This window comes from Podarcis gaigeae (genome assembly GCF_964106915.1).
Source record: "Podarcis gaigeae genome assembly, chromosome: 3".
NCBI classification, from domain to species: Eukaryota; Metazoa; Chordata; class Lepidosauria; order Squamata; family Lacertidae; genus Podarcis; species Podarcis gaigeae.
Genome location: NC_139680.1, coordinates 92,120,399 through 92,146,327, shown reverse-complemented (window position 1 = coordinate 92,146,327; position 25,929 = coordinate 92,120,399). Strand labels below are relative to the sequence as shown.

The 25,929-nt window shown below is 41.3% G+C and overlaps 1 protein-coding gene and 1 long non-coding RNA gene across 3 annotated transcripts in view; one reads left to right on the top strand and one right to left on the bottom strand.

Annotated features, from left to right (window-relative positions):
- The window catches only part of DISP1 (dispatched RND transporter family member 1), an 86,029-nt gene that overhangs the window by 5,490 nt on the left and 54,610 nt on the right, over positions 1–25,929 (top strand). The gene's annotated exons all lie outside the window — the stretch shown is intronic.
- Positions 7,160–13,459, bottom strand: LOC310840271. Its single transcript, XR_014561889.1, has 3 exons — positions 13,172–13,459; positions 11,860–11,937; positions 7,160–8,550 (listed from the first exon to the last, which is right to left on the bottom strand). It is a non-coding gene; the product is annotated as an uncharacterized lncRNA (long non-coding RNA).

Genomic DNA, 25,929 nt, shown 5'->3' with positions numbered 1-25,929 from the left:
TAAATATTTTTCATCTTTCTGGAATCCTCTTCAGATGTTAATGGCTTGTACACAAAACTCTATCCTGAAGATTTGTGGCAGCTTAACAGTGTTTTAAAAGCATTAAAAAGCCTAATCAGTGAAAATAAAACCTACTATTAAAACTCTTCCATCATACCAGACACCAAAAGCCAGACTAATTTTTTTTTTAAAGCCTTAATAGCATTTCCAGAAGATGCTCACATGCTACTTTGGAGGAATCCCTGGGGAGGGGGAAATTGAGGAGCAGAACTGATGGACAGTGACTTAATGTGCTCTTGCGCTCATAAAAGTGGGTTAGTAACTTTTTGCAATATAAGTAGTATTAGAAATTCTCCATTATGTGTGGGTGTTTTTAATTAATGCTGAAACCATGTGAGGCTAAGCACTTATTTGCATGCATTGTATAGTATTGAAGAAGCTTCTCTCACAACGTTTTCTGACTGTGACTTTTCTCTTTGTACTGACTGACTGCTGAGCTTTTTTTAAGAAGATATTTCACTCAAGCTTGTATTACTTCTCAGAACTAGTGATTTGGAACTGTTCTGTATCTGAAATAAGTCTTGAAAGTGGACCATAGTAAGTGTGTGTAGTTGAGCTGCATTTACATTTTAAATTTGCTAGTGTCTTGCCCAGTAAAAGGTAAAGGTAAAGGTACCCCTGCCCGTACGGGCCAGTCGTGTCTGACTCTAGGGTTGTGTGCCCATCTCACTTAAGAGGCCGGGGGCCAGCGCTGTCCGGAGACACTTCCGGGTCACGTGGCCAGCGTGACGAAGATGCTCTGGCGAGCCAGCACCAATACAGCACACGGAAACGCCTTTTACCTTTCCGCTATTTATCTACTTGCACTTAAGAGTGCTTTCGAACTGCTAGGTGGGCAGGAGCTGGGACCGAACAACGGGAGCTCACCCCGCCGCGGGGATTCGAACTGCCGACCATACGATCGGCAAGTCCTAGGCGCTGAGGTTTTACCCACAGTGCTACCCACGTCCCTCTTGCCCAGTAAGGCCTTCCTAAAAGGTAAAGAACCCCTGACAGTTAAGTCCCATCGCAAATGACTCTGGGGTTGCGGCGCTCATCTCACTTTACTGGCCGAGGGAGCCGTCCGCAGACAGTTTTTCTAGGTCATGTGGCCAGCATGACTAAGTCGCTTCTGACAAAACCAGAGCAACGCACAGAAACGCTGTTTACCTTCCCGCCGGAGCGGTACCTATCTATCTACTTGCACTTTGATGTGCTTTCAAACTGCTAGGTGGGCAGGAGCTGGGACAGAGCAACGGGAGCTCACCCTGTCGCGGGGATTCAAACCGCTGACCTTCCAATCAGCAAGCCCTAGGCCCAGAGGTTTAGACCACAGCGCCACCTGCATCCCAAGGCCTTCCTACACAGACACATTTTTAAATACAGTGGTACCTCGCAAGACGAAATTAATTCGTTCTGCGAGTTTTTTCGTCTTGCGAATTTTTCGTTTTGCGAAGCACGGATTCCCATAGGAATGCATTGAAAATCAAACTTGCAAGACATTTTCATCTTCCAAAGCAAGCCCATAGGGAAATTCGTCTTGCGAAGCAACTCAAAAAACGAAAAACTCTTTCGTCTTGCGAGTTTTTTGCCTTACGAGGCATTCGTCTTGCGAGGTACCACTGTAAGTTACTTTCATCAGATGAAGGCTTATTTAAAATGTTGTGTCTGAAAAACCTATGACTGTTGTTATGAAATCCTTTAAATAAATGTAATTTCTTCACTATAGTACATAATTTCCCCCCTCTGAAAATGTGTTGCAAACATTCAGTATTTCTATATAAGCTAAGGTTGAACCTTGACAAGATGGAGTTGCTGCAGACTGGAGTTCCCGGGTTTAGGAATTGGGTTCACAGATTGTTTTGGGTGAGGTTGCACTCTCCCTGAAGCAGGAATAGGGAATGTGTGGCCCTCCAGATGCTGTTGGACTATACCTTTCATCATCCCTGACAATAGGCCATTTTGGCTGGGGCTGATGGGAACTGTCATCCTCTGTGTTCCTGGACAGAGATAGCTTAGTCACAGTAATCCATGCCCTAGTAGCTTCCCAGCTTGCCCACTGTAAGATGCTCTCTGTGGAGATGCCCTTGAGGGTGGTTTGGAGGCTGCAACTTGAGCAAAATGCTGTGTGGGTACTGACAAATTAGTGGCATACACAATTTGGAAACATTTGCACTGGCTACCTGTTCACCACTGAGTCCAATTCAAGGTGTTAACTTTGATGTTAAGCTCTGGACTGTTTGGGGCCATGTAGCTGAAAGACTGCCTCTCCTGATATTGTGAGTTGAGATCTGCTGAGAATACCCTGTTGGTTGTCCTATCATTATACTTGGTGGGAACCTGGAACAGGGTCTTCTTGAATGTGGCACCCGGGCTCTGAAACACTCTTCTTCCCTGCTCTCCCTCTCCCAATAACAGGCAGACTCCTACAATAGGTGGATTCTGACAGGTTAAGGCATTTCTGTTTCACGCTGACTTTGAACATCATTAGTGACTTAGGATTGAATTGTTATTAGATAAAGGATTGAATTCTGTACTTCTAATTTTAACTAAGATTCTGTTTTTGTGTAATTTGGCTTTGTATTATGTGTGTATTTGTACAAATTATAACCACAGGGTGAAGGATGGGATATAAATTGCTTTAAATAAAAGAAATATAGAAAACTGCTTGAACATTGTGAAAATGTTAAGTAGGACAGTAAGCCCGCAACTTACACACCTAAAGCCAAAATAGTGTATAGTCAAAACACATTGGGTTCAACGGTGGGTGGGATTGCCAAAGTAATTTCCCGCAGAACCTCATCCTCTTTCTGGCCCCTTTTTATTTATATTTTATTTTTTGCCGCGTTTGTAAAGCTGAATGTGCACAAGTTGTGCAAGTTGTGAGCTTACTGCATTGCATTGCACATTCTAGTTACAAATCCACAATTTTAAAACCGTAACCACTTAAAATGGTAAAATATTTGCACCTTGAGAAACAGGAGAAGTGAATTCTTCTGTTCCTTTTTAAGTTAGGTGTATTTAGTCCTAGAGTAAACTTACTTTAAAATTCAAGGCTCTGTTGGGGGGCTAAAAAAATAAAAAGGATTAACTGTGGGAACAATTCACACACCTCCGGTTTAGCTGGAATGCTAAAGAATGATATTTCTCACATTACAGTTGTGCTTCAGGCTTAATGGCTGATTTAAAGGTGTGAACTAAGAATGCTTCATTGGAAACCTTTTATTTTTCAACCATAAATTACCCTTCACTGCATGGGTGTGTGTCTTTAAGTCTGAACAAATAAAATGCTTACTAGTCTATTCAAACAAAGTTGCTAGTTAAGACTTTGCCATAGGCTGCAAAATTGCTTGGTAGATATCCCCTTCTTCTGGCAAAAGATGCTCCTAACTGGCCAACATTGTCTCAGAACTCTCTACTGTCTCAGAATTAAAATTCAGCACTTCTTAATCCTTGTTTGTTTACTGTGTGCCGTTCCCCACATCAAAAAGGCCATTTAAACTTCTATTCGAAAATCTTGCCATTTCTTGGTCTCCTTCAGCACTATCATTTATAGCCTGCAGTGTATTGATGGATGGGTTAGGTTAATCAATTTTTAAAGAGTGCCCCATATTAATTGGGTAGTGGATTTTTAAGAAATTCTGTGACTCTCAGGACTGAACTATGTGTTCCTTCTACTCTTGTGGTGAAACAGCATAATCAATTATAGATGGGAGAGAGGAAACAATTATGTTGGGACATTCAGGGTTTGTTAAGGGTTCATTTTTTGGAAAAGTGGCCTAAAAATAATACCATACAAATTTGTCTATCTAGGTTAGAGTATTCAGTGGATGCTCAGGTTGTGAACATGATCCGTGCGGGATGCACGTTCGCAACCCGCAGAGGCATGTCTGCACATGCACGGGTTGCAATTCGGCTCTTCTGTGCATGTGCAAAGCACAGTTTAGCGTTTCCCTCAAAAGCTGGAAGTAACCCGTTCTGGTACTTCCAGGTTTTGGTGTGTCCGTAACCTGAAAAAATGCATCTGTAACCCGAGGTATGACTGTATATGAGTGAGCTTGCTCCAGTGAGAGATTATTCTGGGTTCCTTTTTTGCTAACAATACTAGAATTATAAGAGGGTTGAGTTGTTGTTTTTTTAAAAGGTGAGATGAGGTGGTTGAGTGATGGGTGGGTCCGCTCACTTGTCAAAACGACGCACAGGCCAGCCAGCCAGATCTTTTACCCCACACCTCATTTAGTGGGTTTTATGTGGGGCTTGGGTGGCTCTGTGGTCTAAACCACTGGGCCTAGGGCTTGCTGATCGGAAGGTAGGTGGTTCGAATCCTCACGACAGGGTGAGCTTCCATTGCTCGATCCCTGCTCCTACCCACCTAGCAGTTCGAAAGCACGTCAAAGTGCAAGTAGATAAATAGGTACCGCTCCAGTGGGAAGGTAAACAGTGTTTCCGTGTGTTGCTCTGGTTTTGCCAGAAGTGACTTAGTCATGCTGGCCACATGACCCGGAAAAACTGTCTGTGGAGAAACGTCGACTCCCTCGGCCAGAAAAAGCGAGATGATGAGCCCAGAGTCATTTGCGACTTAACTGTCAGGGGTCCTTTACCTTTACCTTTTATGTGTGACTTCAGATAACTGCATATTTAATCAAGAATTGTGGTATTAGCAAACAACATAGCAACAGCCCATTTTTTCATGATATGGTGTGGTATAATGTTCTCATAATTTGTAGCTGAGGAAATGAGAAGAAAAAGAGAGTACATACCACACCCACCCACCCCATCAGCAGGTTTGCTTATTTGGAAGTATATGTCTAGGATTGCAGCCTAGGAGATGGAAAGGGTGAATTAATAGCTGCACATCTAAAACTCAGCATCACCATAGTGTCTTAATGAATAGCTATGTGAGCTTTGCTTGAGACTGCCAGGAATTTAAAAATTCGTATTGTTGGAGTTTAATTGCAGGAGTCAAGATTTAGCTAGATTACGCAACGCTTTAATTACATAAGAAGATAAGCTGTCCCAAGGTTTGTCATTATCGTAAACAATAGTCCTCTGAAATTTTACTATTGGTAACTAAAAGATGTCTGTAAAAAAAACTGAATTCTGTTGCAGTTGAATGTAATGTCCCATTGACAGTTTTATGTAGATGCTTAGAGCTTTGCACTACTTGGAAGTAAGCCTTCCCAAGTTCGGGGGGGGAGGGTTTGCTTGCTAGTAAATATCCCTAAGATTGCAGCTTTACAGTTTTTGGATTCAGCCCCTCATGAACTAGACTGCTATGTCTGAGAAACTTGTTCCTGCTTGCTTTCTAATGTGTCACATTGGCTTCAGACATGCCTGCACATCATGCATGCTTCTTTGTCCAAAAGGGTTCTTAAAATATAGGTTTTCACTTTGGCATACATTCACATCTGAATATTGTTTTGCCTCTAGTGCTTTTTATGGCTTGAAAGCTGACCCCCCCCCCCGATAGCTGGCTTCAAGCACTGCTTAAAAAATGTCTGTGATTTATTTATGGCCTTCTAGAAAGTGACTAGCAAGATGTAAAGAAAACTATTTTGGATCAGTTCTGAAGAAAACACATGTGGTGCTTGCTTTTCCCTCTCCCCTTTCTGCAGTGTTCACCCTTACCTCAGTCTTCTTTATTTCAGTTTTGTGTTGGCTCTGGAGGTGGTGGCTTCTTATCTAAAGTTGGAAAGTCATACCTGTTTTCATGCACTCTAGAACAGATCTACAAGCTTTATTTCTTCAGTGGTTAACTGTGGGATGGTGACTTAGCCTCTCTACCAGTACCAGCTAAAAGGCAATCATAAAATATTCCCAATTGAATTTTTAATTTTTTTCAAATATTTTGAAATTTCACCAATACTTAATAAGGTAACTTATATTCTGCTGCTTTTTACCCATTTGAAAACCAGTGCTTGCTGTTTGTTCAGTAGTACACTATACCTATATATATTGCTTTAATGTACAGGAAGAAAATCAGAACAATCTATCTACTCAGAGGTAAAGTCAAATCTGCACAAATTACTTTTATGGATGAATATATTTCAAGCAGCAGATGAAACTGCTTCAGTCATCGGAGCGCTGCTTATCTCCGAAACCTCAGACAACAAGTGGTTAATTGTGAAACGCTGTATAAACTGATAAAAGCATTGCTGTGGAAGAGCATGTGTAAAATTATAAATCATCCTTCACAACCAATGTTGGCCATAGCTCTGAAAGACACTTAGGCTGGAAACACATCAGAACTGGATAAAACCCGTAATGTGTTTCTTCATCACCTTAGATCATGAGCCAAATACGTACTGCTCCATATCTTCAACAGCTGCCTGGAATGCTGTGCCAATCCTAAAACGCTGTGGAAGGCAGAATTTTATTGCAGGAACCAAACCTGGCAAAACTGTTTTGCGTGAGTTTTTCAGTGACATGTCCTATGGTTAATCTATTTCAGCCTTGAGATTCCAAGCGAACTTTAGAGCAAGTTATCTGGCTAGCTAAAGATTTTTATTGATTTCCTCCCCTGCCGAGCCATTGTGCTATATATTATGCTATTCTGCCGGGGTTCCTGAGTTTAAATTTGCCAGTTTGAGCATATCTTGTCACTCTTGAAAGATCTGCAATGCACCAAATTGTTCCTGGACACATTTCAAAGTTCTGATGTTAAAACCCCAAATAATTTGAGACCTGGTTATTTGAAGGACTGCTGTTTCCCATATGAATGTGTGGTGGGTTTAAAAAAAAAAATCTTAGCGAGAAGAGGTACATCTCTAGGTACCTGAGAGAGAACATGTGCTTCCCAGCAACTGATATTGAGAAGTATGCAGCCTCTGTTACTGGAAGTACTGTACAGTGGTACCTCAGGTTACATACACTTCAGGTTACAGACTCCGCTAACCCAGAAATAGTACCTCGGGTTAAGAACTTTGCTTCAGGATGAGAACAGAAATCGTGCGACTGCGGCGCAGCAGCAGCATGAGACCCCATTAGCTAAAGTGGTGCTTCGGGTTAAGAACAGTTTCTGGTTAAGAACGGACCTCTGGAATGAATTAAGTACGTAACCAGAAGTACCACTGTAGTACATAGCTGGTGAAGACCTCTTCATTTGTAGCATCATGTCTGTGAAATGCCTTCCTTACACGAGGGGAGGGCACTTAACTTTGACTAAGGTAACAGTGACTGTACCTACTTACTTAAGAGTAAACCCCATTGAACCCAATATGACTTATTTTTGAGTAGAATGATGTATAGGATTTTACTGTTCGGCACAGAGTTAAAACTTACTTTTATCAATATTTGGTTACTTCAGGATTTGCTGTCTTAGCAGCTCTGCTTCCTTACTGTTTCTGACTAAATGGTTTAATTTTGTTTCAGTTTCACTGGTTATGCTGCTGTTTTTTATTTTTCTCTCTAATGGTACATTTAAATTTTTTTATAGGCTGCTTTGTAGATCTTTTGATGTAGAAAAGTGGGATACAAATGTTGAAACAAAAGATTCCTCACATATCTTCCTTAGAACAAGACTTTTGAAATGTCCAGTCGCATGTACTTTGATTTTATTGTTCTCAACAGCTCTTGCTGACTTCTTAAAGACAAGTGGAACACACTCAAAACATTTTAAAATTAAACATCTTAAAACCGGAATTAATAAAGTTGTCTCAGCATGATGAGGAGTGTTTTCTCTAGGATGTTAATAAACTGACTTGTCTATATTGTACACATTTACACTGGAGTAAGACCCAGTGAACTCAGTGGGTTTCGCCTCGGATGATACATGTATATAGGATTGCACTCTGAATCTTATTGCAGTGAGCAACTTGCAGTTTTGAAATGCATGTACAATTCAGTAAAACTTATATTCAAATATTGTGTGTCTGAAGCAATTTCAGCCAGGAACTTAAACATCAAATATTTCTCCCTGTGTTAAACTTGGTCGATAATGACCCGTATCTGTGCATAGTGTAGTGCTGGCTCTATGTGTTCATCTGAGCAAATGGAAGTTTATTCAAACCTTTCCCTTTTAAGTGAAATCCCTGGTGCATTACATGAGCTAAAACAAATTCAGACATTTGGTTTTCATTAGCTTTGTAACTGAAACAAAAACATATTTAATCCCAGAGTATTTTGAAGTTAATGTGCAACTTTGCTGGGAAGGTATTTAAACCGTGGTATCAGTTGCAAGTCGGCCACATGCCAATGTCTCAAAACTGTCACTGAGCAAGATGTTAAATTACTTTTAACGTGCGCAAGATTACATTTGTGTGGTGTAGTGGTATGAAGAGATTTGGGTGAGGTGCAAGGGAGGCTTTGAGAACAAAAGCAACTGGTGAAAAAAGCAGCTGATAATGAAATGCAAAACCAACCCTTGCGGTTGTTTCTGCAATGATGGCTTTCTTGTGGCCATTGTTCAATTTTGTCAGCAACAGGCAGGAGTCTGAAGGATGGGCAGAGGAGGCAGGGGACAGGAAGATGACCCAGAAGAAGGAGCTGGTGATTTGTGGGCTTCAGTGTTACCTGTGAGGCAGGGGGAGAAGAAGAAGCTGGGCAGACAGAGACAGAAGAAAAGCAGGCAGAGGGAGAGCTGCAGGGAGGCGTAGAAGTGGAAGAGACATTTTCACAGAGAGAGTTGGCTCCTTAGAATCTCCTCCATCCCCTCCCCACGGTCTCCAAGGTCAAGGAGGGGCTTAAGGGGCGACAGGAGCAGCTGGAGATGCCTCACAAGAGAAGTCGCTTGTACACACCACATCAGAAGAGAGGGTTTAAATCAGTGATGGCCAAACTTGTTTTGGGACTACAATTCCCATCATCCCTGACCACTGGTCCTGTTAGCTAGGGATGATGGGATTTGTAGTCCCAAAACAGCTGGAGGGCTGAGTTTTTGCCATCACTGGTTTAAATGGTCTAGAGGAGGCCTGGTGCTCCAACTGCTGGGATGGAGCACAAGTCAGAGGAAGGAGATGTCCAGCTAGCTATTTAGCAAGAGCGGTGCTTGAGATTCTTGCACTTAGGATCTGATGTATTCAAGTGCTTTGCCAATAAAGAACTAAACTTTCAATTGCATGTCCTCCTTGCGGGGGACTGGATGTGCTCTGGAAAGATTTGTCCTTGTTATTCTACTTGGGAGTATTTAGTTTTAAAGGAAAGGAACTAGGACTGTCGTCTCACTAAGGAAATCTTAGCTGGATTAAAAGTTTTAATTAAATCTGCAGGAATTGGCAAATGAATTAAAAACAAGGGAAAATATACCTTATTTGTGGGGGGAGGGTTTTTTGTTATGGCGATGGATATGTGTGTTATAGCAGGCAACCTCTTAGAAGACTGTATAACAGTGTCAGGGGGAGGGAAAGATCATGCATTTTCCAAGATGGTGCCCACCTCCTGCAGTTTTCATAAATAACTGTGTTAGAGATTATTTTTTCTTTTGAAAAAATCTGGGAAACATTTCTTAAAATTCCAAAAAAGGACCTTGACAATCAATCTACCCAGCCCTGCAGACCTACAAAAAACCATTGTGGACAAAGTCTGTGGAATAGCAACAGGAAAAGAGGGCATAATGGAGAAGTGATGAGGATGAGAAATCCCCGGACGGGATGCAACATGACCAAAGAAATGGAAAAATGTATAGACAGTAGAACACAATGTGCTGATACAGGATGTTTGGATTGAAGGAGCATGCTATTATGGGCAATTATAATGTAAAATACAATTTATTGTTACTCATCTATATACTGCTTATATGCCAAAATAGTTTCTAAGAGCTAATAATAATAATAATTTATTATTTATACCCCGCCCATCTGGCTTTCTCCAGCCACTCTGGGCAGCTCCCAATCAAGTATTAAAAACAATACAGCGTTAAATATTAAAAACTGCCTTCAGATGTCTTTTAAAGATAGGATAGGTACTTATTTCCTTCACATCTGAAGGGAGCCTGCCAGCTATTCATCTGAGAACTGCTCTCAGTGTAAATTATGACATCATCATAATTATCGAATTGTAGAATGTTAGAGCTGAAAGGGACCCTGCGAATAATCTCAGCCAATCCCCTGGAATGGAGGATTATACATTTGTCCCATACAGGGATCAAACCTGCAACCTTGGCATTACTATGAATGTTTTCTACCCAGTTTCTTATATTGCTTAAGGGATAGTGTATTATTATTATTATTATTAGTGTATGTTACTGATAGAAAACTATAGAGTGACTGCACAATGTGTTTTTTGTTGTTGTTTAGTCAGTTAGTCATGTCCGACTCTTCGTCACCCCATGGACCAGAGCACGCCAGGCACTCCTGTCTTCCATTGCCTCCCGCAGTTTGGTCAAACTCATGTTAGTAGTTTCGAGAACTCTGTCCAACCGTCTTGTCCCCTGTCGTCCCCTTCTCCTTGTGCCCTCCATCTTTCCCAACATCAGGGTCTTTTCCAGGGAGTCTTCTCTTCTCATGAGGTGGCCAAAGTAACTGATTTTTGAGGTACTATTGAATTATTCATATTTCCTTACCCTGATTATTTATTTATTTTATTTATTTATTGAATACATTTATATATCGCATAATACCAGGACAGTCTAAGCAGTTTACAAAAAGAATAGTGTGTGTGTATACAAACAATGAAACTAAAATACTGCAGTACGAGATAAAACAGTAAAATCTCCCCTCCTGCCCGAAGGCAAGAAACACAGCACATTTCGAAAACATCTTAAGAGTCAGCGACCCCTTTGCTTTGTTGCAAAGGTTTCAAATTCTTCTTTTCAAATCACATAAGTTATTTTGGTGTCACATGAACTGCTATGTAAGTGGATGCTTGCAGAATTGGTCTTTTATGCCTTGGAGGGAAAAGTTTAGCCAGAAGAAGAAGAAGAAGAAGAAGAAGAAGAAGAAGAAGAAGAAGAAGAAGAAGAAGAAGAAGAAGAAGAAGGAGGAGGAGGATGATGATGATGATGATGATGATAATTTTAACATGGACCTGTCTTATATATTGTGTAGTATCCAGTGCTGTCACTTTGCTGATGGAAGGTGTGAGCAGAACAGAGAGAGAGATGCAATTTTTAGTGACTGTCCCCCACCAGTCCGTGAACTTCCCTAAATTTACTCTGGAGGGTTGTGGAGCCCAGAGCAGATTTTGGAGGTGCAGGGTGCTTCAGAGGAGAGAGAAAATCTCCCTCCTCTTCCACCTGACTGATGCCTTCTATCAGCAAAGGGCAACAGCATCAGATACCCCCTGTTCTTCTTTATAGCAGCTCATTGGCTATCTTGACTTGAACAAGAGTTATCTCAGGGGGGGGGGTGTATTTCTTTAACATTCAGGAAAAGGGCCAGGATCCTTTCAAAACTGTTTGTAGATTTAAGGTTAGGTTTGGAAAGTTCATGGTGAACATACCAGTTTGATGTTTAAAAGCACAATATATGTCAAAATGTCTTCAAATCATTGGGCCTTAATGGCAAAGTTCTGACCGTAAGTGCCAGGCAGAAACAGCCATCTGTTCTCCATGTCATTTCATTATTTTCATGCATGCTTGAACCATCCTTTGATTTCCACTTGCTTACTCCATTTCCTTTGAACTGTAATGTGCTTAATAATTTTTAGGAATGTGAAAGCCTGAAGAATTTAAAAGATGTATATTGGTGTCTCTTTAAGGTAGCAAATTGGAACTGACAACCTTTAAAAGGTTGTAATATTAACTTGAAGCTTTTTATTTTTCTTTAAGAAGTCAGATTAAGGATGCTCAAGATGGAAATAATCCAGTTTTGCTTCTAATGCAAGTTTGCCAGCTAAAATAGGGCAAATGTGCTTCCAAATCTAATGTAGAAGTGGTCAGAGTACCTTTGCGGAAGAGCTGCCTATTAAAATCTTCACACCGTCAGGTCCCTCAGGCTCTGCTTCTGATACTGTTCTCTTTTACTGCAGGAAAGACTTCTGATGTCAATGCACCATTCCTCTTTTTTTGGGGGGGGGGTGTCATTTGATAGTTCAGTACATTGCAGATTTATTTGATTTATTTCAGATATATTTCTGAATTTCTTGTGGCTCTTTCTGTTATGCAACTTATTTGCACTTCCTGTTAAAAATCAAAACTCCAGTTTTGGAGAGGGGTGGTACAAAAGCGTTTTATTATAACTCACCCTAAAAAAGAAAGAATGTCAAAAATTATACGTATCTGAACTGTAATATTAGATTTTGTGTGTATTTACTACATTTTAACAAATACATAAGGGACACGGGTGGCGCTGTGGGTTAAACCACAGAGCCTAGGACTTGCCAATCAGAAGGTTGGCGGTTCAAATCCCTGCAACGGGGTGAGCTCCCATTGCTCGGTCCCTGCTCCTGACAACCTAGCAGTTCGAAAGCACGTCAAAGTGCAAGTAGATTAATAGATACTGCTCCGGCGGGAAGGTAAATGGCGTTTCTGTGTGCTGCTCTGGTTTGCCAGAAGCGGCTTAGTCATGAGGCCACATGACCCGGAAGCTGTACACCGGCTCCCTCGCCAATAAAGCGAAATGAGCGCTGCAACCCCAGAGTCGGTCACGACTGGACCTAATGGTCAGGGGTCCCTTTACCTTAACAAATACATTGTGGGAAGAGCCAACAAAGTTCAGTATATAGTTGTAATGGCTTCTACCATACTTTTTCCAGTAAACGTTTGTTTCATTTGAGGGATTTTCTGTTGCTGCAGCACAATGATGATCTATGTTTCCTTGATGTACCTCCAGTGTGCCCATCCAGTGCTAGTTAAAATGTATTCTTTATTACCTCAGCAGTGCTGAGCCAATGGATTTCATTAGGGAACCATTAAGAAAACACCTCTTACCTTTTCTTCTACAACAGAAAACGTACCGGTACTCATTCAGTCCGGTTTTTAGAAAATAGAACAGAACAACGCTACTCCATTGTGGGCTTGGATGTTGCCTTACTTTAGAGCAGGGTTTTTCAAACTTGGGTCCCCAGCTGTTTTTGGACTACAACTCCCCTCATCTGTAGCTGATGTCATGGATGATGGGAACTGTAATGCAAAAACAGTTGGAGACCCAAGTTTGGGAAAACCTGCTTTAGGGTAGGAAACTTCCAGCCTGTGGGCCTGTTCTGACCTGTCAAGGGGTCCAGTTGGCACATGCCATTTCCCCCAAACCATGCTCACCTGTCAGTCAGGTGATGCTTGCGGTATGCAGGCTTCAGCTGTTGTGGAATGGAGAAAGAAGTGATTTGCCAGCGCGTTGCTCAGAGCTTCTTAAAGTGCTGAGCATAAGGCTAGCAATGCCCCATGAGCTGTGGTATCCAAGGTATTTTATTTTGATGTCTCCAAACAAAGCAGAGGTATCATAAAGCTATCATAAAAAGCTGAGAGAATGTTTCAGTCCTGGATGAGAATGGAGAATGAGAATGGAGCTGTGAAAACATATTTGCAAAGGGCGAGGAATAAGAAGAAGAAGAGGAGGAGTTTGGATTTGATATCCCGCTTTATCACTACCTGAAGGAGTCTCAAAGGAGGGTGGGACTACTGTAGGACTAATTGCAGTCATCAACAGGTTTACCATACCCACTGAGTCAATCACTCATCCCCTACTACCCTTCTGAGAAAAACCTCACCCCACCCTCCCACTATATATAAGGGTCTGGTGACTCCATGCACACAGAAGCTTATACCCAGAACAAACTTAGCTGGTCTCTAAGGTGCTACTGGACAATTTTTAATTTTTTTAATTTATTACGACTGCGTCAGACCAACACAGCTACCTACCTGAATGTAAATCTACGGACTGCAATATGAGGGAATTGTAAAGGTGGTGTATTTTCTTTTTTCTTATTGCTGATTCTGTTTGGTGCAATAAATACTTTCTGGTCCAGTTTGGGCTACTAAAGTGTAGTTTGAACTCTGCATCAGGCAGAATGGAAAATAATCAGCTATATGGAGACCACATTATACTCTCATGGTTTAAACCTCAGCACAGTAGGACGGAATGCTCATAGTGGGTTAAATCCTTTTGCAAACATCTATAGTCTTGTGACTAAATCCTAATAGATGGTATTTTTCTTGAAACTGGATTTCCTTTCCATGTCTCTATAGAAGGAAGTGGTTTAGCCAAAGAACACATTTAAGGACACAGAATTTAATTCTACTGTAGTCGAATATTCAGTTTTGATAAGAAATAATCTTTTGGACTAGGGATATTGTGTACATTTTGAATTCAAATAAAGTTTCCAAGAGCCTGTTAGTGTTATTTTTTATCTGAAAAGATTAAAGTAGGCTGTTATTGCCTTCTGTCTCAACTTTCCTATTAGCCGGCAGAATTATTTCTGCTTCACTGTTCCAGATTGTTAAGCTGTTGCAGAGAAAGTTATGGGCATACGGCTAGAAATTTCTGATAACCTCATGGCTTAGTCCAATTGATCCTATTAAAACTATGCATAATCCACCGTTGGGGGTGGGAGCAGTGGAGTTTCTTTGCTCTTACACTCCACATATTTTTACAACCAGTAGTTGTTTTTGTTGTAATAGCTCTTGAAATGCATTTTTTAAAAATCCAAGCAAGTTCTTCCCTGTTAGCTTTCACTGTATCAGAAAGCACAACTATCTCATTATTACCCTGATTCACTGGGTCCCTTTTGCTAGAAAACTGTCAGGTATGCAGTAAAGAAGTTTTGTTTTTTCATTTAATTGAAGTGCATTGTATTTACAGTGGAACCTCGGTTGTCGATCACTTCGGAAGTCAAACGTTTCGGCTTCCGAACGCCAACAACCAGGAAGTGAATGCTTCCATTTTCAAATGCGCCTCGAACGACTTCCGAGGTGTGTTTCTCCATTTTCTCAATTGATTTTACAGCCTGGCAATTGATCCTCGGTTGTCAAACATTTCGAAAGTCGAACGGTTTTCCAGCATGGATTACGTTTGGCAACCGAGGTTCCACTATAGCACACGTGGAGGAACTTCTGGAAGAAATTTGCTGTGCATGCAGTGAATTGTTTCCATGAATCAATTAGTTGCCGCTGCTTAAATAGCTGGTCTTTGGGGTGGTACCGGGCCATGAAAGGGAAGGATGGAATATTTCTGATGTGAATTAAGACTGGTTGGCCATGAGCCCCAGAAGAGCCTCCTATATCTGTAGGGCCAGAACCTGAACCCTTCTGGACACCATCCTCTGAGTCTGAGATGCCAAATAAATGCCTTCCCAGGACCTCACCAGTGCAGCTGTGCAAGGAATGCACCAGCCAGTAGACCAGGGAATGGAGTGCCTGTATTCAACCCATCAGCACAGCTCTTTAAGAGGACCTTGCCTGTCCGCCAGCCAGAAGACTAAGGCCCTGACTAAGTGCCTGACTCCAGTTCAGGAGGCTAGCTCTTTGAGAATCTACATCTGGTCACAAGGGATGGAGCATGAGAGAGAGGTAGTCTTGAAAGTAGGAGCTTAAAAAGGTTTGCTCTGCTCTCAATCTTTGTTGGATCAAGTTGCTCACTCGGACCTAGCTGCGGTCCTGCAACCCCCTGATCAGCTTTGCTTCTAGCCTTCGCTGGTCATGCCTGCCCACCTTGGTGTCAGACCCATAATCTTTCTTTATGACCATCCACTTTAACTTTAGCCATATTTCGATTTTGGATCAGTGGTTCTCAGACTAAGTGGGCTCCCTGAGTAGAGCATTCCTGGCGGGAAGGGGTGGGTGGGAGACACATTCCATCCAGAGCAGTGTTGGCCAAACCTGACCCTCCAGCTGTTTTGGGACTGCAATTCCCATCATCCCTGACCACTGGTCCTGTTAGCTAGGGTTGATGGGAGTTATAGTTCCAAAACAGCTAGAGGGCCAAGTTTGGCCATCACTGATCTAGAGCAGTGTTTCCCAACCTTGTGCCTCCAGATGTTTTTGGCCTACAACTCCCATCATCCCTGACCACTGGTCTTGCTAGCTAGGGATGATGGGAGTTGTAGGCCAAAAACATCTGGAGGCACAAGGTTGGGAAACACTGATCTAGAGCAGTGTTTCCCAACCTTGTGCCTCCAGCTGTTTTTGGACTACAATTCCCATCATCCCTTGCCACTGGTCTTGCTAGTCAGGGATGATGGGAGTTGTAGTTCAAAAACAGCTGGAGGCACAAGGTTGGGAAACACTGATCTAGAGGGTAGACCCAGCAGTGGGCAGAATTGAGACATTTTCCTCCAAGTAGCAGGGGTCGTGTTGCAGCAATCTAGACTGCTTTGCCAACCATGGACACTACAGGGAGGGCATTGGGGAACCCTCCAGAGCTGGGGAGGAGAAATGTATAAGGCCCATTATACAATTGAAACTCTGCATAGCATTGGAAACAACCCTAAGGAAGGAGATAGTAGAAAGCCCACCTCTTAGCAAGGACTCTAGTCCAGGAATCAGGAAGAATGATGCATGCATAATGCTATAATAATGTCTGTTCCAGATATTTTAGATAAATGAAACTCAATTTTACAGTTGTTATATATTCAAATAGTGCATTGAACGTTGGCGAGTTCTTCTGTAAACCAGATATACCCAGCAAACAAGGTGGTCCAATATGATCAAATCAGCAACAGCCTAACAGTATGTGAAACCATCACATTATGGATTACTTTTCTGGGGCCTACTTTTGAATACATGGGATACCTAAGGGAGTTTTCTCCAGTGCAACTTAGATGTGTTTGTTACTTGCCAAAACCATCTTCCATATAACTCTGATAGTAGTGATGATAAATTATAGACACGGAGTTAAAGTGATCCTTGACTATCTTAGCCAAAAGCAAACAGTGCTTGGTAGATATGGATTGTATTTTCATAAACTTGCAATTTTATATTGTAAATGTATTTCAATGTGCTGCTTTAATTCACAATGTTTGCCTCAGATCTGTGAGCTGCTGAAGCACTAAGTTTGAAGTTCCGACAAGCAGATCTTGTCTTCAGGTAGATCAAACGTTTTGTGGAAGGCTTACTTCCAGTAAGAAATGTTGGCTATTTATTATGTCATAAAGACACAGTAAAACGCATCTTAGATTTTTGTGTTTCTTTGTTTAGAGTATTTTTGTTTAAACCCCATTTTTAATTTTCTACATCAAGTTAACAGCTGGGTTAACCGTTGCATCAAACAGATTGATGTGTGCTAGTAAAATAGAGGTTCAGTTAATGTTTCCCTTTCATCAATTTCCATTGTAAAATGCAGCAGCTGGAGAACTTTGAAGAACCACAATAGTATGTACACGTAGCTACTTGACTTTAAAGCAGTGTTTATTTTTTGAGGTAGTAATTTTTTTTGAATGCTTTGAAGTTCTGGTCATCATCTCTAGAGATGGCTTTGTAAAAAGATTACATGAGAGTTGATTCTTTAACGGGATTAAATCAGTGTTTTTGTTTTTACCAGCTATTACTATGCTACAGACTGTGTGGGGCAGGGCAGGTGTAGGATTTTATCATGTTTGACTATATTCCTGTGTGGATATTTACTTTCTTGACATAACTGTATTATGATAATGAACAGGGTGGTAAGAGATTTCCTGTTTTGGCAGATTCATAATCACAGAACATGGCAAACGTGATTTTTGTGTGTGGTGTTACACCAGTCTCTTTCAACAGCAGTATGCATACATGTACACAACTTAAAATGTCCACATATGTGGAGCTGGAACCCCTGATTGGTCCAGGCTTCCGAGGAGGATGCACACAGGTCTTTATAAATGTTTTGCACTTGAATATGATAGCCGTACTCTGCTAATGGCCTTTCCCCAGTTGATGGAGAAGTTAACTTTTATTTATATTTTCCTGGATCTTTGTTGGGGTATGTTCTTACACTTTTGGGCAGCTTCACCTATACCTTAAAACTGATCTCATTTAGTATTAGTTATATCGAACCTCTTTGAAATATATGTTTAGGGAAGTTTTTAATGTTTGATAATGTTGCTTTTTTATTATTGTTATTGGTGTTCTGTTGAGAGCCATCCAGAGTGGCTGGGGAAACCCAGCCAGGTGGGTGGGGTATATATGTATGTATAAATAAATTATTATTATTATTATTATTATTATTATTATTATTATTATTATTAATTATTAATGCCTTTTTGAACCTTTTCTACCTGCTTTAAGACTGAGGTAGGAAAAAATAATGTTGCAGTTGGCCCTTCTCTAGGAAAGACTTTTCCATAACAAAAATCACATGTTATAACTGGTGTGGCTCCATACTTCAGGTGATAATTGTGCTCCTCACTTAAAAACACGACACATGTAAAGTGTGAAGGATATTCTAAACTTTGAGCATCAAGGTATTTACATCACAGGGGCCGTTGCTAAATCAGGACTATGTGGAGATGTGTGCATGGATCTGAATCAATTTTAGTTGCATAAGCAGACAGTGACTTTGGAAATTAATGCATGTATATACAGCAGCTTTGGTCTTTAGGCAGTCATTAAGTGGTTAGTCTGAAACTAATTAAACCCCATGAAGGATTTATGGCATACCTTGTCATCTCCCTTAAATATGTTTTTCACATTGTTGTAACATCTTCTAAATGGAATTTTAATGCACGCTTTAAACTTGATACTGATTAGCCAGTACAAACTATCTTGAATTTTGGGCGGGAAAGCCCTAGGCACAAATCCTGCTGCAAGGTCCTCCAGGGTGAGGAGGTTCGCATCTAGTGGAAAGGAAGTCCTGTAAGCAAGACCCCACCACTCCCCCCCCCCTTATGGGGGGAAGGAACCATGTTTAAAACTGCTAGGTTTAGATAGCTATCCACCTGTCCCCTCCCTCTCCCTGCCCTGTTTCCTCCAATTGGGGTTCCCACAGGTGATCACCCCCAAATGGTAATGACAAGAGTAGCAAGGCTGGTTGCGCCAGTGATTTTTGAGGTACCACTTCAGGTGACAATGGGTAGACAATGGGACCCTGCCCGACTTCCCTTGTGTGGTGGCATTTCTTTGCTTGTTCAGACCCAGAAACCTCCTCCCTAAATAAATTTACACTTGACTCAAAATTTTGGTTTGGTTTTTGGCAGAATTTAGGTCACAACTTTATTGATTACAGAAAGTGACTGGTTACATAGGCTCTGGTTCAACTAGCTCCCTGCCATGCAGGTAGCGCTGACCCAGGGCACCAGCATAGGTCAGCCAAGGGTGAACACCTGGATAAGCGGAAAGCCGGGAACAGGCTAGCTCTGCAATCCAAATGGACTCAGGCACCGGCACAACCCCCTCTCAGGGGTTGACCAAACTATTGAGTCCCTGGATTCCTTTAATGGAATACCTTCACATAGGGATGGCGAGAGTGTTCTCCCATCCCTATCACCTGAACCAGAGCCTATCCACAACCTTACAAGTTGTGATGATTTGCTACGTGGCAGGTGAAACCCAAATGGCAACAGCCTATCAGCCAAGTGGGGAAAATTCCTGCAGTGCCCCAGTCCTAACGACAGATGACACACAACAACATAGTAAGGTCAAGCGCAACAAGCCCTAAAAGTAGGGAGAGGTGGGCGGGTGTTCCGAATGCATGCACCGAAAGAGGAAGCTCTGGGTCACGTGCATGAGTATAAATAGGTCCCTCGAACCATTTAGACTGCGTCCCATTAGCCAGATTGTACCCAGCTTTGAGGGACCTACCAATCGGGTGTTGTGGCTAACCAATTGTACCCACCCACAGCACAGGGTGTCTGTTGTCCAGGTCTCACCGCAATACGTGCCCTCTTTAAGGGAGGACCTGATTTGCCTGAGGCTCTCTGCCTGCGTGTGTGTGTGTGTGTGTGTGTATATATATATATATATATATATATATATATATATATATATGCAAATGCTGGTAGAGGGTGCCAAACTGGATCTTTGACCCTGGTGAAATAAAGGCTAGTTTCGCCACTGCTTGTATTATGTACATGTATCTCTTTTAGTCTTGAATAAGTTATGACTGGGTGTGTGCTCACTGGAAGGACAGATCGTGAAGCTGAGGCTCCAGTACTTTGGCCACCTCATGAGAAGAGAAGACTCCCTGGAAAAGACCCTAATGTTGGGAAAGATGGAGGGCACAAGGAGAAGGGGACGACAGAGGATGAGATGGTTGGACAGTGTTCTTGAAGCTACCAGCATGAGTTTGACCAAACTGCGGGAGGCAGTGGAAGACAGGAGTGCCTGGCGTGCTCTGGTCCATGGGGTCACGAAGAGTCAGACACAACTAAACAACTAAACAACAACAAGTTATGTATACTATTCAAGGAAGGTTATAAGGAATTCTGGTTTTGTGTAGGGGTATCAGAGAATATGTAAGCTTCACCTCTCATGGAGAACCTCTTGTAAAGCTAGAGATTCATTATGAGACACTGACTTGCGATAGCTGTGTTTTGCGATGGCCTCTGGCTTTTGTGGGGGGGAAATTAGAAACCAGAGCCTTTCCATAGTGCAGTAATAACAATATTGCGACCCTTTTCTTTGGGCAAGTTAGTTAGAAAGCTCTCTTTGACTTTAATTATTAGTTTACCCTGCCATGTGAGCAGAGCACCTCCTAAATCCGGTTTGTGCCTTGAAGGCGTGAGAATTTCTCTACTGCTTGAGGTCTGTGCAAATCATCTGCACTACAAAGGAATCACATCTCAGTCCATTTTGGTAATCTGGGAAGGACAAATATTTAGAAACGGCTTTGTAACAATAGCAAAAGGAGAAGTAAATTAAAGTGTGCTGGGATCTTGCCCTAAATTGTATTTGACTTGAAGTTCAGGAAGGAGAAAAATGCCTTCTTTGGTTTAGTTTTTTTAATGGGAGGAGGAACTAGAGCATCCCAAGAAAGCAAAAATAAGCATTTGATTTGTTGTTTTTAAAATAGCGTCTCAACTTTTTAATTTGATTTTTTTAAAAATACATTGGTGTAGCACAAGCTTTATTTTATAATTCAGAACAGTTGAGAAATGGTTTTATTTGTCTTGGCTTTTGCACCTTTATTTAATGTACTTAAAACATTTATCCTCTGCTGAGCTTTAGAGATCACGGTGAACATGTAAAATTAGGAATTAGCAAATAAAACTCTCAGTATAATATTACAGCACTGCGATATTGTGGAGTATTTGTGTATATTCTGCACATGATCAGAAACCTGTTCCACCTGACATAAATATGCTTCAGAATAAAATAATTAAATGTGCAGTAAAAAACACACCATAATAAAGTGAAAACTCTAAGGCCCTGTCCTGAACTGGGGACTCTGAGGCCTGATTTATAGTTGTTGTAGAGAGGAGTGATATAAAATTATTAAATAGTGAGTGACCTGACTTGGTTCCCTGAAGGTTTTAGAGCCTACTTCAGGCACAAAGAGAAATGGAGTTGTAAAAGGTTGTTCTTTGTAACAGACAGACTTTATGAAGTCAGTGGATCCTGAGACAGATGGATGCCAACAACGGGAAAGTGAAACAAGTAGATTGGCCATGCCTGGTTTAAATACCTAAGAGCCTGACCTTTTGATCCAGCAGGGGAAATACAGCAGGACCTTCTGCCTGCTGATTTTAGGCATCCAATTTTTTTAGTTCAAATCTCCAGCTGTAGCAAGCAAAAAACTGATTTTTGTTTAGTCGTCTTTGTTGGAACTACAGCTGCAGAGAACATTCAGTGTGTGAATTATAGAATCATAGAGTTAGAAGGGACAACAAGGGTCATCTGGTCCAACCCCTTGCAATGCAGGAATCTTTTTGCCCAACAAGGGGCTCAAACCTACAACTCTGAGGTGAAGGGTCTTATGCTCGACCAACCAAGCTATCTGGATTTTAAGAGGTTAATTCTGTTATTGGTCTAACTGACAGCAAACTTAATTGGCTGGAGGTTCTAGTCTGTTGGGTTTTGGCTGTGAGTGAAGAGGAAGATTGAAATTTGAGTAATGGAGGAATTGGAGAGGAAAGTGGTTCTGCAGGCAGTTTCCTCCCTTTTTAGGCTTGACGTAACAAAGACACCCCCCCTTCATTTCTCATCATATTATATACTGTTCTTGTTCAGTTGGTTAACATTAAAGTATTATCAGAATTTCATTTTCTCTCTGGACTCAATTCTGCTTTATTCTTGTCACTCTGATGATGGTGGTTGGACACGTTAAACACACACAAACAGTTAAGTGCAAGGTATTGAACCTGAGATTTTTTATGTACAGTACTTGAATTTAGGAAAATGCCTCTTGAGTGGTACCTCAGGTTACATACACTTCAGGCTACAGACTCCGCTAACCCAGAAATATTACCTTGGGTTAAGAACTTTGCTTCAGGATGAGAACAGAAATTGTGTTCCGGCGGCAGCAGGAGGCCCCATTAGCTAAAGTGGTGCTTCAGGTTAAGAACAGTTTCAGGTTAAGTACGGACCTCCGGAACGAATTAAGTACTTAACCCATGGTACCACTGTAGTTTGAAGTCTGAGTCAGTCCTCATACACTAAATCTCTTTCAGTTCCTACCTTCCAGCCAGGCAAGCAGCCACACAATTTCTCTGCTGTAACAAAAATATTCTGTTTCTACTATAGCTCTATGAAGACCCACTGTTTTTTTTTTTTGGGGGGGGGGGGTTGAGCTGGCTAGTCTTATGTTTTATTTCCTTCTCATTACTGCACTTGAAAAAGCACAAATTTGCTATAAGCTTTAGCCAGATTATTTAATGATGAGAAGCAGTACAAAGTCATGGTTCTGCTCTTAGTAGATTTTAGCAGAGCCTGTTGTATGGCTGGCTGCTTATTTAACATCACTGTGAATATTAAAAGAACAATCACATTAAAAATCACATTAAAATTACTGGTCCATGGGTTTGTCACATTCTAAATTGCTTAACGTTTTGCATTCAATTAGACCAAATGAAAGTTGTTTTTTGTCAGAACAATTTGGTAGCTAGCAATGTCAGTATCTGCTTGCCTTCTTTTTCCGTACTTGCCTACTTTAAAGTGCTTTTGTTTCTGATCTTCATGAGCGACTGATGATGAGCAGAGTGTGAATGAGCACTGATGGTACTCTCAGTGTATTGTGCATAATTTCCCCTGACCTGAACTGTAGCCTGTATTGTTGGGTAAAAGTGTGATACAGCACACCAACCCTTCTGAGAAATTATAGGGGTGGAGCCAATCCAAACACAGTTTTCATTAGCCTTCAGATTACTGAGAATGCTTGTCAGAAACCTTTGGTTTTGGAGGGTGATGTCATGATCATTGCACACGTTGCTTTTACAAGGGGGGCAAATATACAAAAAAGGCCTTGTGCAGTTCAGCCCTGAGATTGGACATGATGACACTTTAACAAGTATATCTTGGAGAGAGGGAAAAGGAAGGGTCTGTCCAAAGGAAAATGTGAAACTTGTTATTTTGCATTTTATGTACCGTTGGTTGTTACTTTTTATATATAGTTACTCCACTTTTACTAAGGTTATTTGAGATCACTTTGATTAAGATCCTACAACTCAAACATGCATTTGTTTTAATATTAAGGCTGCATTCCTAAAGTTGCAAGGGAGAGGAACTGAAGGCATTTGAACTGCTTTATCCTGCACCTGGCTGGGCCTATATGCAAGTTCCCGACCACAACTGTACTCTTAACGCTTTCCCTTCCCCTTTGACTGGCAGTGGCTTTTCAGACAGGAGTCTTTCTCATCCCTACCTGGAGAAACCAAAGATTGATCCTGGGACCTTTTCCATACAAAATATGTGGTCTACCATGAGGTAGAGGAAAAGGGAAGGAGAGATTTAGACATGCTCAGAAGTTTATTTAAATTTCTCTCTGGTTTGTGGCCTGTCAGAGTGCCAGGAGGACTTTGGACGCAAGCCACATCTCAAGATAGCCCCCTTCTGCTTCTTCAGATTATGGAACTCTAACATCTGTTGACTTTGAAGGAACCAGCCATAGGGAGGGAGTCTGTGACATCAGATGTCTTACACTGGAGGGGTAGATTTGACCTAACTTGCAGCCCCTGGAATGCCCTTCCAGATATTGTAGGATTACGCTCTGGGTTTTTTCATTTTGACAGTTTTCAGGGTCCTACTATAGAATCATTATATCGGCCTTTGTTTCTCTACCATTGGGGAAGGCTCAGGGGAGAAGTTCTGTTTCGCAGATGGGTTATTTCAAAATATGGATGGCTCTCTTACCCACTTGAGAAGTTGGCTGCTTCTTTGTGATGCACACTCATCCCTGTAGCTTTCAGATAATTTTCACTTCAAGGCAGAGGTGCCCCTAGTAGGCTAATTTTGTGTGTGTGTGTGTGTGTGAGAGAGAGAGAGAGAGAGAGAGAGAGAGAGAGAGAGATCAGACCAGCACCTAATTGGTGCTAAACAAATATTTAGTTCATGACAAAACTTTCTGTTTGAGAGCAGCGCCTTCATTTCATCTTTGATATGTTTGTATCAACACCAGGTGAATAGCCTTTCTGTTTTTTCAAAATTGATGACTGTTTCATGGTCAGTTACTTTACACAGGTTAACTTATGGGGAAATGAAATTGCCCTCAAGTGTATTGATCAGGAATCAGCTTCTGATTTGATTCCAAACTAGATAGGATTATGGCACTTCCATGTGCTTAAACAAGAATTGTCCCGGGAACTTAGAGCAGGGTCCAAGTTTTAAGACAAAAAGGGGCATACAGATGAAATTCAAAGCCTCTGCAGCCCCCACTCTTCTGCTGTGCATTGGCAAAACACTTTGGGGAGAAAAGCTGTAAGTGATAGGGTAGTTTTGTACTTTGCATCTGTGAACTCTTCTTGGCTTCAGAATCAGACCTTTCCCCGCAAATGTTCTTGATTGATTGGGGAAGTTCATGTTTAAGTGCATGGGATTGCCATCATCAATTATATTTTCGTCCTTGGCTTCTCATTTTTACTGTGTGGATTGTAAAAGTTATAGCGCAATTGTGAAAGCAGCATCTAAACTAGCATTGATGCATATCAGTTTGATCCCTCTGTCACTGCTGTAGAAGACTGTTGTGCAGTGCCTAACTTGCTGTTTGGAAGAGTTTTTATCCTGTGCACATCTCCTTCCGGTAGCTTAAAAAAATCATTTGTCATTAGTTAAATTTATGGTGGCAGTTTTAGATTTTGAGGAAGCTCTAGTGACCTCTCAGGTAATTCAGTGAACCTGTCACTAATAATTCCATTCCTTAGCTAATAGTACAGAGTTTAATACAGAAATTATGAGCTAGACCTCTTTCCCCCCAGGGAAGATTTTTTTTTTAAAAAAAACCCGTTTTTGAAGGGTCAAGGTGCATGTGTAGTGTATTTAAACAAGGGTTAGGAGATTTTGTACTTTGAAGAGGAGTTAAGCTTTCTCTAAGCTCTAAAAGTGTTCTCTTTTTAAGAACACTCTTGGTATAAATCAGTTATATAATAACCCTTGATTCTTAACTTTCTGTTCCTTACCATGAAACTATACACAAATTAATATGAATGCTATTGGAATATCGGTGTACTTCCAAAGTTTTACATAGTTCTAGTATTACAACAGTTCCAATTTGCCCAGCCATATACAGTATGTGGGCTCTGTCCTCATAACTTTCTGGCCTGGCTACAGGTTTTAGGGACTTGGGAATGTGAGAAGTAAGAAAGTTGTTTTAGACTGTTGAAGATGGAGTCTGAGGCTTGCACTGTCTGTCTATCTGTCTGTCTGTCTGTCTGTCTGTCTGTCTGTCTGTCTGTCTGTCTGTCTCTGTGCTGTGGTCGGCATGGAATTAATTAGCAGGCTCATATGTTGTGTGAAATTTGTCCCCATCATCAGTATTTTTTGGAACCCTTTTCCAAACCCTTTTTGGAATACCCTTTTCACTGGCATTACAGATGTTGAAAAAGTTTTTGAAAGGAAACTGAGAGCCTGTAGAATGCAAAGGCTGACAAAGTTAATTTGGAACTAAGTGTTAAAACACTTATCAGCATTACAACACACTTTTAAAAGTAAAATAACACTGAGAATTACAGGTGGGTTTCCTC